Here is an 11,011-nt window from a genome sequence, read left to right as displayed (position 1 = left end):
GAAGATATTAAGAAGTGGTGGCAAGAATACACAGAAGAACTGTACAAAAAAGATCTTCACGACCCGGATAATCATGATCGTGTGATCACTCACCTAGAGCCAGAAATCCTGGAATGTAAGTCAAGTGGGCCTTAGGAAGCCTCATTATGAACAAAGCTAGTGGAGGTGATGGAATTCCAGTTGAGCTATTTCAAATCGTGAAAGATGATGCTGTGAAAGTGCTCCATTCAATATGCCAGCAAATTTGGAAAACTCAGCAGTGGCCACAGGACTGGAAAAGGTCAGTTTTCATTCCAATCCCAAAGAAAGCCAATGCCAAAGAATGCTCAAACTACTGCACAATTGCACTCATCTTATATGCTAGAAAAGTAATGCTTAAAATTCTCCAAGCGAGGCTTCAGTATTACATGAACCATCAACTTCCAGATGTTCAAGCTGGTTTTAGAAAAGGCAGAGGAACCAGAGATCAAATTGCCAACATCTGTTGGATCATGGAAAAAGGAAGAAAGTTCCAGAAAAACATCTATTTCTGCTTTATTGACTATGCCAAAGCCTTTGACTGTGTGGATCACAATAAACTGTGGAAAATTCTGAAAGAGATGGGAAAACCAGACCCCCTGACCTGCCTCTTGAGAAACCTGTATGCAGGTCAGGAAGCAACAGTTAGAACTGGACATGGAACAGTAGATTGGTTTCAAATAGGAAAAGGAGTATGTCAAGGCTGCATAATGTCACCCTGCTTATTTAACTTCTATGCAGAGTACATCATGAGAAACACTGGGCTGGAGGAAGCACAAGCTGGAATCAAGATTGCTGGGAGAAATATCAATAATCTCAGATATGCAGATGACACCAACTTTATGGCAGAAAGTGAAGAAGAACTAAAGAGCCTCTTGATGGAAGTGAAAGAGGAGAGTGAAAAAGTTGGTTTAAAGCTCAACATTCAGAAAACTAAGATCATGGCATCTAGTCCCATCACTTCATGGGAAATAGATGGAGAAACCGTGGAAACAGTGGCAGACTTTATCTTTCTGAGCTCCAAAATCACTGCAGCTGGTGACTGCAGCCATGAAATTAAAAGACACTTACTCCTTGGAAGGAAAGTTATGACCAACTTAGATAGCATACTCAAAATCAGAGACATTACTTTGCAAACAAAGGTCTGTCTAGTCAAGGCTATGGTTTTTCCAGTGGTCATTTATGGATGTGAGAGTTGGAATATAAAGAAAGCTGAGTGCCAAAGAATTGATGCTTTTGAATTGTGGTGTTGGAGAAGACTCTTGAGAGTCCCTTGGACTTCAAGGAGATCAAACCAGTCCCTCCTAAAGGAAATCAGTGCTGAATATTCATTGGCAGGACTGATGTTGAAGCTGAAATTCCAATACTTTGGCTACCTGATGCAAAGAGCTGACTCATTGGAAAAGACCCTGATGATGGGAAAGATTGAGGGCAAGAGGAGAAGGGGATGACCGAGGATGAGATGGGTGGATGGCATCACCGACTCGATGGACATGGGTTTGGCTGGACTCCGGGAGTTGGTGATGGACAGGGAGGCCTGATGTGCTGCAGTTCATGGGGTCAAAAAGAGTTAGACAAGACTGAGAGACTGAACTGAACTGAACTGAATTTATCCTTTCCCCTACATTTACCCTTTGGCAACCACAAGGTTGTTTTCAAAGTAGATGAATCTGTTTCTGTTTTATAAATAAGTTCATTTGTATCATTTTTTTAGATACCACATGTAAGTGATATCATATGATATCTGTTTTTTCTCTGATTTACTTCACTTAGTATGATAATCCCTAGGCCCATCCTTGTTGCTACAAATGGCATTATTTCATCCTTTTTTGTTACTGAGTAATATTCCTTTATATGTATGTATCACATCTTCCTTATTCATTTCTCTGTGATGGACATTTAGGTTGCTTTTATATCTTGACTATTGTAAATAGTGCTGCAACGAACACTGGAGTATCTTTTCAAATTGTGGTGTTCTTCAGATATATGCCCAGGAGTGAGATTGCTGGATCATATATTTTCAATTTTTTAAAGAACTGTTCTCCATAGTGACTGTACCACTTTTCATTTCCACCAATGATGTGGGAGGTTTCTGTTTCCCCATACCTTCTCCAGCATTTATCGTTTGTAGACTTTTTGGTGATGGCCATTCCAACTGGTGTGAAAAGATACCTCATTGTAGTTTTGATTTGCATGTCTCTAATAATTAGCAATGTTGTGCATCTTTTCATGTGCTTTTTGGTAATCTATATGTCTTCTTTTCATACTGTTCATGTAATTCTCAAGGCAAGAATACAGGAGTGGTTTGCCATTCCCTATTCACTGGAAGGACTGATGCTGCAGCTGAAGCTGCAATACTTCGGTCACTTGATACAAAGAGCTGACTCACTGGAAATGACCCTGATGCTGGGAAAGATCGAGGGCTGGAGGAGAAGGGGATGACAGAGGATGAGATGTGTGGATAGCATCACTGATTCAATGGAAATGAGTTTGAACAAACTCCAGGAGATACTGAAGGACAGGGAAGACTGGTGTGCTGTAGTCCATGGGGTTGCAAAGAGTTAGACACAACTTAGCGACTGAACAACAACGACAAATGTCTTCTTTGAAGAAATGTCTATTTAGATCTGCCCATCAGAGAAGGCAATGGCACCCCACTCCGGTACTCTTGCCTGGAGAATCCCAGGGATGGGGGAGCCTGGCTGGCTTCCATCTATGGGATCGCACAGAGTCGGACACGACTGAAGCGACTTAGCAGCAGCATTTTTTGATTGGTTTGATTTTAGTATTGAGCTGTATGAGATGTTCTTATATTTTGGAGATTAATCCTTTGTCAGTCACTTCATTTATACATATTTTCTGCTGTTCTGTGAATTGTCTTTTTTGTTTTTTGTTTTTTTGAAAAATAGATTAAAGACCTAAATGTAAGACCAGATACTATAAAACTCTTAGAAGGAAACATAGGCAGAACACTCTTTGACATAAATCACAGCAGCATCTTGTTGGATCCAGCTCCTAGAGTAATGAAGATTAAAAGAAAAATAAGTGAGACTGAAACTTAAAATCTTTGGACAGCAAAGGAAACCATACACAAAACGAAAAGCTTTGTTTTCACAGAGGTCAGTTAACAATATCTCAATCCTTTAACAAATGAGAAAACAATTGCTTATAAGATTACCAAATATCTTAGATATACCATACCATATAGGATACAATAATTTAGAACAAAGGTAGATAATAATCGAAATATAAAATGATGCTAAAATAAAGTTTTTTAAGTTGTTTTGATTAAATTCATTTATTTAGTGAAAGAGAACTAGAAAAATTCCTGTATCCATTCATATTCTTTGTATTAAATTTTATAGATCAGACATTGAGAAACTTTTTCTGTAAAAGGCCAGATAGTAAATATTAGACTTTCTGAGCTAAAAGGCAAAATCAATCATGCTGTGTAGGAACTTAGGAACTTATATAACAAATAAGAAAATAAATTTCCAAATCTTTTATTCAAAAAATAAAAATGAAATTAAAAAAATAATGGTAGAGAACAACTTCATTTTTGTAATTCAGATTTACTAGTGAGAAGGAAATTTTATTCAGAGGATAACATTTTGCCAAAGTGGAATTCAAGGTTAATGTTCCCTATCATCAGATTTATTGCAAATGTTCATTAGAAAAAAAAAAAAATTAGCTTGTAAGCCAAAAAAAAACAAGTAGAAAACCAGATTGGGCCCACAGGCCCTAGAGGACTACCACTGGCATAGAAAATTCTTATAATAGTATGGGTTCAATCAGTTCAACAAATCCTTTCGCTTGCTTTACAATCCCTAAATTAAAGAATTCCCACTAGAAGGCAAACCGTGTGTCTATTCACTGATGTATAGCAAATGCTTAGAACAGAACGTGGCACATAGGAGGCCCTCAGTATATATTTCTTTCACAAAAAATTAAGTAATATATCTATTTTGCATATAAATATTTGGACTCAGTAGAAAATAACTCTTAGAGTCAAGATTTTGGGAGCCCAGGGTGAAAAAGACCAAGGAACTCTACTTCACTTTCTTCTTGCATTCTATTTGTTTGTTCCACAGTCACTACTATTGGTGACTGATCTACTTGAGTGATAGCACACTCAATGTCTGAAGAAAATTTAATGGAAGGAAATCTTAAAGAAAGGATGTGTGTGTGTGTGCAGTAGTCACTCAGCATGTCCAACTCTTTGTGAGCCCAAAGACTGTAGCCCACCAGGCTCCTCTGTCCATGGGATTCTCCAGGCAAAAATACTGGAGTGGGTTGCCATTTCCCTCTCCAGGGGATCTTCCCAACCCAGAGATCAAACCCGGGTCTCCCACATTGCAGTCATATTCTTTACCATCTGAGCCAGCAGGGAAGCACTAAAATGAGGGTAACTTAATGCATTTCTTTATTTCTGAAATTAACACACAACCCTTTGAATTTGGTAGCATCACAATCGTGATTCAGAGACAATTAATTTAAAGATTATTATCCTAAGACACTAACCACAAAATGCTATTTAACACACAAATCTAGCTTTGACCCCATTAATAGAGGCTACAAGCTTCCTACCATAATTATTCCCACAACTTTCTATTCATATTTTATCACTGGAAAAGGAGGAGACCAACACCTGCCTCGAGAACAAACAGAATTTCTAGACTCAGAGACTGTTCTAAATATTTTTCTAACTTAATCACTTGATTTTAAATGTGATGCCATGGAGAGAGAAAGAGTAGGTGATTTGCCCGTGTCTCGTGCAAACCAACGGGAAGCTATGATTAAAACCAGTTCTTGGTTCTCAACACTGTATTGTCATGAAAGATGAGTTATAAAGAAAAAGTAAATTACATTCCATCAGCTATCAAGTTATAGACATAGTTCAGACAAGGATTTAGTACATCCTTTATTTTCATGATTAATTCTATCCATAGAAAGATAAAATACAATGATTCCAGCAAATGCCGACACAAAAATTCATGCCAGTAGTGTTGCCTGTGCTACACTCAGTGCATGCACCAACAATCAGAACCTGATTAATTTTGATGAAACACTTGGTTGGGAGCAGGGTGCAGATGATAATTTCAAGAGAACAGACTGGGTACCGTTTGGGAACCAACTTGATTATAGAGGCGATAAGGCTATCCAAATATTTGTTCCTTGTCCCATCTGTCCCTTCAAGGAGTACACTGCAAATGAGAGCAAGAAGGCCAAGTTCACATACCACATAGTTAGTTATAACTCTTCCTATCACACCAAGTATATAACAGGTTATAACCACTAATATGATAAAATTAGGATGCATTAGAATGAATGCTGTTTAATCACATAGTTTTGTAGAGTTAATATGTTTTACATGTGTCTGACTTGAACCTCCCATAATAATATCCTAAAGTGGGCAGGTGTGGTAGATTGGTTGCATAAATAGACTAAATTCCTCATCTCTTCAGGCATCCAGGTCCTTGGGCCACATGATGTTGCTAGTCTTCTAATAGACTGAGTCTGTGTCCTAGCACTTTAATTTTGCAGTCACACATATGATTTTCTTTGGCCAATGGCATATTAGACAATCTGATATTTGCAGAATCTTGAAAAGGTGTTTACACATTTCCATTTTATTTTTTACTCTTTGCCATGGCCATGATGACACATCTAGGCTAGCCTACAGGAGCAAGAGTCAGCACAATTTTTCTGTAAAAGACCAGACTTTTTGGTTTTGTTGGCCACATGGCCTCTAGTGTGACTATTCAACTACTCAAAGCTGCCATTGTGGCCTGAAATTGGCCACAAAAAAATATGGAAATGAATGAGCACAACTGCATTCCAATAAACACATTTATGAAATATTTATAATAATGTTTGTTATTTATAGAAACAACCCATGGACTGGATTTGGCCAATGAGCCATAGTTTGCTGACCCCCATACTAGAAGATGAGACACATGGAGTAGAGTTGAGTAACCCTAGCTGAGATCATTTAGAATCAGCCAAGCTCCAGCCATTTGGCAGGTACATGAGAGAGTCAGACACACAGCCAGGAAAACCACTCAGCCAACTTGTGGCTCACAGAAGACACATGAGCAAACGGCCAACGTCAGTCGAACCCTGCAAAATCATTTGCAAAGCCCCTGAGTCACGGATGATTTGTTATGCAGAATTATTATGGCCAAAGATTATTAATACCATAGGTAAAAGCTTAATTTTGCCATTTTAGAATTAAAGATGGGATTTAAGGAAGTTAAAAACCTTAGTCATTATCTCAGGCAGCCAGAAAGTGTCAGAGTCAAGATTCAAATATCAGTGCTTCCAAATTTAATGTTCTATTCTCTATATAGAACTGCTCCAATTCTTTACTTTTCTCTTTATTTTAGATGGCTTTGTTTATATAGCAATGCAGATATAGATGGGCTTCCCTGGTGTCTCAGTGGGAAAGAATCCGCCTGCCAATACAGGAGATGGAGGGGATACTAATTTGATCCCTGGGTCGGGAAGATCCCCTGGAGGAGAAAATGGCAACCCACTCCAGTATTCCTGCCTGGAAAATTCCATGGACAAAGGAGCCTGGCAGGCTACAATCCATGGGGTTGCAAAAGACTCAGACACAACTGAGTGACTAAACAAAAGCAACAAATAGATATAGATGTGTACAGTGAGTGAAAGTCGCTCAGCCGTGTCCGATGCTTTGCGACACCATGAACTGCAGCCCGCCAGGTTCCTCTGTCCATGGGATTCTCCAGGCAAGAATACTGGAGTGGGTTGCCATTTCTTTCTCCACAGATATGTTTAATTTAGGGTAAAAGATGAAGGATTTTAGACAGCTCTGGCTCCACTAACTCCCCTTTTAGCTATAAAAAATCATGTCACCCAGGCTTAACATTTAGACAATTTTCTTTAAATTGCTAACACAGATCTCTTCATGATGTACCCTGGTCTATATCACCCTGGTTCTTATTTTCTGGAACTCCAGTAAGGAGGAAATAACTTAAATGGCTCCTCTTGCACGCAGCTCCTACCTCTCCATTTTACTGCTTCCGTTTTATGCAGGGCTGTCAGGGCTTTCTGAATTAAATGTGACTTAGGGCCTGCGCTTGCTGACTGAGGAGGCTCATAGGTCCTATAGCTCATCCACAATCTTGTACTTGAGCTGTCAAGCGTGAGAGATTGGTGCCAAATTCAAGCCAACATAGCCCCTTCCCAGTAGTCTGCCTTTGACAACCCCTCCTTGTCAAATCCAACAGTTTACATAGGATGTATGGTGAATAAAGTGCTCTGAAAGATACAAATGTAGAGGTGGTGCTTCCACTGATAGCAGGAACACCTATCAGCTTCCCACAGGGCTGACATTTCAGGCTAGCAGGGGGGAGATGATCATAGGATTTTTGTGCTGCTGTTTCTAAATGGATTGTAGACTTTCAAGGCAAATTGCCTCGCTTCTTACCACCTGCCTCCAAGAAGACTCAGTGTGAACAACTTTGCAAAAAAAAGTTGGGGGGGGTAGTTATAAAAGAGAACCCTCAGATGAATGGTTTCTAGAACTTAGATTATCTTGGATTCCCTAGGCTTGAGCCTCGCTACATGAAAGTTGAATGCTTTGGGCACCAGAATCGCTATTCCCCTCTTCTCAATGCCTAGAGAAATATCTGGCCTTGGAATCACTGAATGTTACACGAGCTGTTAGTAGTGCTTAGGTGTTGCTTGCAGGAATGTGCCATTGCTCAGTTGTGTCCAGCTCTTTGTACAGCCCACCAGATTCCTCTGTCCATGGGATTTCTCAGGCAAGAATACTAGAGTGGACTGCTGTTTCCTACTCCAAGGGATCTTTCCAGCCCAGGAACTGAACCCACATTTCCTTCATTGGCAGGCAGATTCTTTGCCATTGAACCACCTATGTGTTTCTTGAAAAGTGAAAGTGAAGTCGTTCAGTCATGTCCAACTCTTTGCGACCCCATGGACTGTAGCCTACCAGGCTCCTCCGTCCCTGGGATTCTCCAGGCAAGAGTACTGGAGTGAGTTGTCATTTCCTTCTCCAGGAGATCTTCCCAACCCAGGGATAGAACCAGGGTCTTCCACATTGCAGGCAGACACTTTACCATCTGAGGTTCCCCTAAACAATAGGAATCAGAAGTTGTACATTTGACCTTTGATAATTAACCACTTAGGCCAACATAGCATAGTTAAGGGCAGTTGCTCACTGAAGAAGACCCAAGAGGTAGACTCTGACTTTTAGTGTGATGCAAAGAGAACTATTTCACTCGGAAGAAGGATTAGACAACCAAGGAAACAGACAAAAAGAAGAATGCAAAGATAAGTGTTGACTGTACTTTAGTGCCCACAATGGTGAGGAATGTGTGTCTTTAGACTTGGTCTTTCAATCTCACTCACAAGACTGGTCCAGGTGTGGAGATGAATGTGCGGTACTGTAGCCAATGGACTATGAATATTTTTAGTACCACTCATGACATCATCTTTATGAAATGGATCTATGTATGTGAAGATCCATTTGAAATGGATGTATCAGATTGCCTAATCTTATGTCATTGCATATTTGACTCATCCAACTCTGGTCTAAATCCATGCTCACCAGGTCACACAAACCTTTTTTTTTTTTTTTTTGCCACATAAGCCTACTTTCACTATTTAGAGCACTGGGTCATGGAGTAACTTTGGTACCTTTGGCAATACTCCCCCAGAGAAATTCAACAGGTTATTTCTGATCATAATTTAGTTTCCAAAGCAGCTTAACCACAATGCCAGAATGGACTAATCCCTGGGTTTCAGACCACTTGATCATGAGGAAGTTACAAGTCTGAGTTTCTATGAATTCTTTGCTATTATGGTTTACACTCAATTTTCATTCATGAGCCTACCTCTCAGGGCCTAGTCACGTTGATACCCTGATAAAGTAATGAGTTTTCAAAACAGAGGGACTCACCCACATTAGATAAGTTTTGCTCAGTCTTTTGAAACCAGAGAGCCTTTTAATATATATAAAATTCTGATGTCCCACAACCAGCTTTCAACATGTCTAGGCCAAAGAAGTACATCGTAGAGGTAGATGTCCCCACCTGCTAACAAGATTCTACTCTATATAATACTACATGAAATAACCATAGGGAATATGTCCTAAATAACATAGATTATAGATATATATATCTTGTGTGTGTAAATGCTAGCTGTAGAGATACTGATAAAATCTGCCTCATCCTCCAGCCCCATTTGAGAGTTACTCACCCTCTCCCTCGGAGAAGGCAATGGCACTCCATTGCAGTACTCTTGCCTGGAAAATCCCATGGGCGGAAGAGTCTGGAAGGCTGCAGTGCATGGGGTCGCTGAGGGTCGGACACGACTGAGCGACTTCACTTTCACTTTCATGCATTGGAGAAGGAAATGGCAACCCACTCCAGTGTTCTTGCCTGGAGAATCCCAGGATCGGGGGAGCCCGGTAGGCTGCTGTCTATGGGGTCGCACAGAGTCGGACACGACTGAAGCGACTTAGCAGCGGCAGCAACAGCAGCACCCTCTCCCTTAAAACTCCCATCACCATAAGAATTACAGATAAATACCTTCTGATTTCTGCAGAAAGATCTTGACTTACTTATTGCAGTTTGTTTAGGGTCTGTAATGAGACACCAAGGTGTGGTTGAAGGGATTGGTGAAATTTGAAAAAGTAACTTGTTACCTAATTACTAAGTATATCCATAATGGTTAATTTAATACTGGTGATGGTGGTGGTATAATTTTAACTGTGTGTGTGTGTGTGTGTGGAGTCCGAGAATGGGGTATGTGAATACCGATGTGTATGTCCATGTACATGAATCAAAATATATATACAAAGATAAAGAAACACAATTGTTGCTTTCAAAGAATTCTAATTAAGTGGTAGAAACATGAGCATGTTCATCACATCCCTCACAGGTTAACAGTGTTAATACAAGTTGTGCAATCTCTTTTCCACCGCTATCCCATCACAAGGCAAAGCCATTTATGGCACAGATTCCGCCCCAGAGCCCAATGTGTCGTGTGATCGGGGGTGATTCTTTGGTGCAGGAGACACTGAACCAGTAAATATTCTTACCCTTCATCCACTCTCTCCCATTAAAAGCTTCACTAATAAATTCTCCAACACTTACAGCTTCTCGTCTGAGTGAATATACAGTTAGAAACCACTTTAAATTATCTTTAAAACTATTATTCAGACTTGGAAATGGGAAGTTAGTAATGTCTAGACGTTTTCATTTCTTCTTAGGCATGTTCTGGACATATACATAGTTCTTATATCTCTCCAAATATGTAACTTAAATGTCCTTTCTTTTTCCTCATAGTCATTAAGTAATGGCTATCAAATATTAGCCGCTGAGTGCATACCCATTATAATAACCACAGTGCATTCTGATGCTACTCTGCGAAGCAATACCAGGGAAGTAGAAAATTTATTAAAACAATTATAGAAGTGATGATGGTTAAACAAGTATCTCATATAGAACTCAGCTAACTGAATCTTTGTGCTTGATAGATTACCCAAGTAATTTACATATGGAGGACACTTCATTGTTTAGAATATCCTATCTTCATATGTTTCATGTACATAGATCATTTGACCTTAAAAATTCTCAAAAGTATAAGGGAACTACATATTGTATGGGGTAATAGGTTACCCAAATTCAGAGGGTTGGGTATGTGCATATGTGTGTGTTTATGCAGGTAGAGATAATCCTTAAATTTTGAACTTTTCACTTCTGAATTCATGGTCTTTCTCATTATTTACAGCACAAAGCTTTCCTGATAAGCAAAGCTGCTTTTAACATTAGCAAAAGAAGTAAAATGAAACTTGTACCGAACTCTCATGGTCAACTGTCTAAAACATTTTATGAACTAAAGAGCTGCTCAAATTATGAAACTTATAATACAACACAGTAAGTTTTCTTTTGTGTGGTAAACTTAAATGAACAATTATGAGAGCCACTAAAAGCACTATTTA

The sequence above is a fragment of the Oryx dammah genome, unplaced genomic scaffold, assembly GCF_014754425.2.
Source record: "Oryx dammah isolate SB20612 unplaced genomic scaffold, SCBI_Odam_1.1 HiC_scaffold_29, whole genome shotgun sequence".
NCBI classification, from domain to species: Eukaryota; Metazoa; Chordata; class Mammalia; order Artiodactyla; family Bovidae; genus Oryx; species Oryx dammah.
Note: the sequence above shows the minus strand (reverse complement) of the source record.